The sequence below is a fragment of the Mirounga leonina genome, unplaced genomic scaffold (genome assembly GCF_011800145.1).
Source record: "Mirounga leonina isolate KUSES-001 unplaced genomic scaffold, KU_Mleo_1.0 Mir_101490, whole genome shotgun sequence".
Taxonomy (NCBI): domain Eukaryota; kingdom Metazoa; phylum Chordata; class Mammalia; order Carnivora; family Phocidae; genus Mirounga; species Mirounga leonina.
The window spans coordinates 51,355-56,145 of NW_023270137.1; the positions used below are offsets into that span (position 1 = coordinate 51,355).

At 41.2% G+C, this 4,791-nt stretch overlaps 1 pseudogene; it reads left to right on the forward strand.

Annotated features, from left to right (window-relative positions):
• Positions 1-686: 686 nt before the first annotated feature.
• LOC118026002 lies at positions 687-1,977 on the forward strand (annotated as a pseudogene).
• The last annotated feature ends 2,814 nt before the right edge of the window (positions 1,978-4,791 follow it).

A 4,791-nucleotide genomic window follows, 5' to 3' on the forward strand; every position in this document is an offset into this window, starting at 1 on the left:
CCATTATCATATGGTTTCACTCGTTTGTGGAATATAAGAAGCAGGGCAGAGGATCATAGGGGAAGGGAGGGAAAACTGAATGGGGAGTCATCAGAGAGGGAGAAAAAACATGAGACACTCTTAACTATAGGAAACAAATAGGGTTGCTGGAGGGGAGGTTGGCGTGGTGATAGGGTCATTGCATGATGGGCATTAAGGAAGGCATGTGATGTGATGAGCACTTGTGTGTTATACACAACTGATGAATTGTTGAACTCTACATCTGAAACTAATGGTGTACTCTATGTTGGCTAATTAAATTTAAATTTAAAATAAAAAGAAAAGATCAATGAAACCAGGAGGTGGGTCTTTGAAAAATATTAACAAAATTGATAAACCCCTAGCCAGACTTATCAAAAAGAAAAAAAAAGAAAGCAAATAAATAAAATAATTAATGAGAGAAGAGAAATCACAACCAACACCACAGAAATACAAACAAATATAAGAGAATATTATGAAAAATTATATGGTAACAAATTGGGCAATTTCAAGAAATGGATAAATTCCTCAAAACTTCTAAACTACCAAAGCTGAAACAAGAAGAAAACATAAGCCATAACCAACAAAAAAATAACTGAAACAGTAATCAAACATCGAGCAACAAACAGAAGTCCAGGGCCAGATGACCACAGCTGAATTCTACCAAACATTTCAAGAAAAGTTAAGGGGATCCGAACAATGGCTGCCCCAGTGCAGTAGGCAGCCCACGTTGGTGGCCCACTCATGCTGCCACAGGACTCTGCTGGGAGGTGGGACATCATGCTCACTTACTGGGGCACCCTGCACAGGGATGGCCAGCAAGAGTGGGGGCCAGTGCTTGTGTTTGCCATCTGGGCATTGGTACAGCCCTCTACTGCTGGCCTTCCTGTGCTGCCAAGAAGTGGCATTTGGGAGGGTGTGCCACAGAGTTGGCTCCAGGCAGAGCTGGGTGCCAGGTCCCATGTGAGTGTGCCCCCACCCGCACGCGCCATGGCCTCCTGGAGCATGGCCTACTGCTTGCAACAGGAGACCACGTACCCCATGTTCCCACAGTACTTTGCCACCCTGTGATGCCCGACTGTGGAGACAAACTCTGTTGCTCATTCCTCATCCACTGCTGGGTGAGACGGAGACCAACATGTAGAACTCACAGTGCCAGAAGACTTTCTTGCAGCAGCACTTGAGACCCAACTGGCCCCCAGCCAGCGTGACACAGCTGGTGAAGCAGATGCCCACCTAGTGGTCATTGTTGCCTGGGGCTGAGATGGGTGTATGGGAGAAGCACCACAAGCCCCCGAAGGTGTACTGTGAGGTGGAACAGATGCCCATCTATGTGGTGTGCAGCTGCTTCTGCAAGCCCACCGGCCAAGCATGCTGCAGCTCAAGAAAGTGGTGGAGGGCTTAAAGGAGCAAGCAAATCCAAAACCAGCTGGACCACCTGAAAAGACTGGAAGACTTAAAGAAGAGGCGCTGGGCACATGGGGAGCAGACACAAGCTGAACTCTTGAACCTGAACCAGATGGAGAGGGAGATCATCTCGAAGTTTGAGCAGCTCTCTCACTCCTTGAAGCATCATGAGTATCGCCTCCTGGCCCACCTTGAGGAGCTAGATTTGGCTATCTAAAACAGCATCAATGGTGCCAACACCAGATCTCCTGTAATGTCTCCCACCCGAGTAGCCTGATCACCCAGCTGGAAGTGAAGCAGCAGCAGCCTACCAGGGAGCTCTTACAGGACATCAGGGACACATTGAGCAGACCTGAAAGAATCAGGATCCCTGAACCCTGAATCACACCTCCAAAACTCAGTGTGCAGAAAAGGTGGAGTAATTTTGGCCCCCCAGGATGGATTCTGGGCAGTGTCCTTGTGGCATGGGAAAGAATACTGGCCTCTTACCTCAATGACTGCCCTCCCCCAGTGGACTCTTCTCCAGTGGGTAAGGAATTTCTTGGACTATGATGCTGGTGAGGTCTCCTACAACATGACAGGCAGGTGTCACAACTTTACTTTCTCTCAGGGTACTTTCTGTGGGCCTGTCCAGCCGTAATTCAGTCTGAGTTCCTTGGGAGGGAAGAGTACAGCCCCTCTCATCTGCCATATGAGTGGGACCTATGGGTTTTCTGGCCATGTAGGCAATCATGCTCATTCCATAGAGACCTCATGTTGACGAGGTGAACTCGGGCCAAAAGGGCTGTTGGCCATAATCTGACCTCAGGCATAAGGCGCCTTATTGCCTCGCCACTCCCTGTTCATCACAGCTGGATATACTTACCACTTTCCATGCCCCTAAGGTGGGAGAAAAGAGGTCCACGTTCTCTATTATTCTTTCCCTTCCCATGCAAATTGTGAGATGTAATGAGATGTATCAAGATTGCCCAGAAATAAAAGCCGGATGACCAAAATACATACATACGTACATATGCACATACATAAAGAAGAGTTAATACCTATTCTTCTCAAACCATTTCAAAACATAGAAATGGAAGGAAAACTTCCAAACTCATTCTAAGAGGCCATCATTACCCTGATTCCTAAACCAGACAAAGACCCCACTAAAAAAGAGAACTACAGGCCAATATCTCTGCTGAACAAGGATGCAAAACTTCTCAAGATACTAGCTGATAGGATCCAACAGTACATTAAAAGAATCACTCATGACGATCAAGTAAGATTTATTCCTGGGTTGAAAGATGGGTTCAATATTCACTAATCAATCAGTGTGATGCACCACATTAATAAAAGAAAGAAGAAAGGTGATCTTCTCAATAGATGCAGAGAAAAGCATTTGGAAAAGTACAGCATCCATTCTTGGTAAAAACCCTCAACAAAGTAGGCATAGAGGGAAAGTACCTCAACGTCATAAAGTTTACATATGAAAAACCCACAGCTAATATCATCCTCAATGGGGACAAAATGAGAGCTTTTCTTCTATGGTCAGGAAGAAGACAGGGATGTCCACTTTCACCATTGTTATTTAATATAGTACTGAAAGTCTTATCTTCAGCAGTCAGCCAACAAAAGTAAATAAAAGTCATCCAAATCAGCGAGGAAGGAGTCAAATTTTCACTTTTTGCAAGCATGATATTCTATGTAGAAAACCCAACAGACCACCAAAAAATTGCCAGATCCGATAAGCAAATTCAATAAAGTTGCAGGATACAAAATTAATGTACAGAAATCTGTTGTATTTCTGTACACCAATAATGAACCAGCATTGTTCACAGAGCTAGAGAAAATAATCATAAAACTTGTCTGGAACCACAAAAGACCCAAATAACTAAAGCAACCTTGAAAAAGAAAATCAAAGCTGGAGGCATCCTAATTATGGACTTCAAGTAATATATATATACTGTAGCAATCAAGACAGTATGGTATTTGCACAGAAATCGATGCCTATAGCAATAGAACAAAATAAAAAAACTGAGCAATGAACCCACAACTATATAGTCAATTTTTGACAAAGCAAGAAAGTATATCCAATGGGAAAAAGACAATCTCTTCAACAAACGGTGTTGGGAAACCTGGAGAGCAACATGCAAAAGAATGAAACTGGAACCACTTTCTTACACCATACACAAAAATGAATTCAAATGTATTAAAGACTCAAATGTGACACCTGAAATCATAAAAATCCTAGAGCAGAACATAGGTAGTAATCTCTTTGACATTGGCCATAGCAAGTTCCTTCTACGTGTGTCTTTTGAGGCTAGGGAAACAAAAGGAAAAATTAACTGTTGGGACTTCATCAAAGTAAAAAGCTTCTGCACAGCAAAGGAAACAATCAAAACTAAAACACAACTTACAGAATAAGAGAAGACATTTGAAAATGACATATTTGATAAAGGGTCAGAATTCAAAATCTATAAAGATCATATAAAATTCAACTCCCCAAAAACAAATAATCTAATTTAAAAATGGACAGAAGACATGAATAGACATTTTTCCAAATAGACATACAGATAGCCAACAAACAATGAAAAGATGCTCAACAACACAGATAATCACAGAAATGCCAATCAAAATTACAATGAGATATCACTTCACAATGTCAGATTGGCTAAAATCAATAAGAGAAGAAACAACGGTTGTCAGCAAGGATGTGGAGAAAGGACTAGCCTCTTGCACTGTTGATGGGAATGCAACTCTGGAAAGAGTATGGAATTCCTCAAAAAGTTAAAAATAGATCTACCCTACCTTCCAGCAATTGCACTACTAGGTACCCAAATAATACAAAACTACTAATTCAAATGGATACATACACTCTAATGATTATAGCAGCATTATTTACAATAACCAAGTTAAGGAAACAGCCCAAGTGTCCATTGACTGATGAATGGATAAAGATATGGTCTATACATACAATGAAATACTACTTAGCCATAAAAAAGAATCAAATCTTGCCATTTGCAGCAACATGGATTGAGCTAGAGAGTATTAGGTTAAGTGAAATAAGTCAGAGAAAGACAAATACCATATTATTTCACTCGTATGTGGAATTTATGAAGCAAATCAAATAAGCAAAGGGGAAAAAAGGGAGAGTGAGAGAGAGGTAAACCAAGAAACAGACTCTTAACTATAGAGAACAAACTGATGGTTACCAGAATGGAGGTGGGGGCACAGATATTCTAAACAGGTGATGGGGATTAAGGAGTGCAGTTGAAGTGCTGAATTACTATATGAATCTAATACTACACTGTATTAACTAACTGGAATTTAAAGAAAAACTTATATATATATATATATATATATATATATATATATATATATATATAT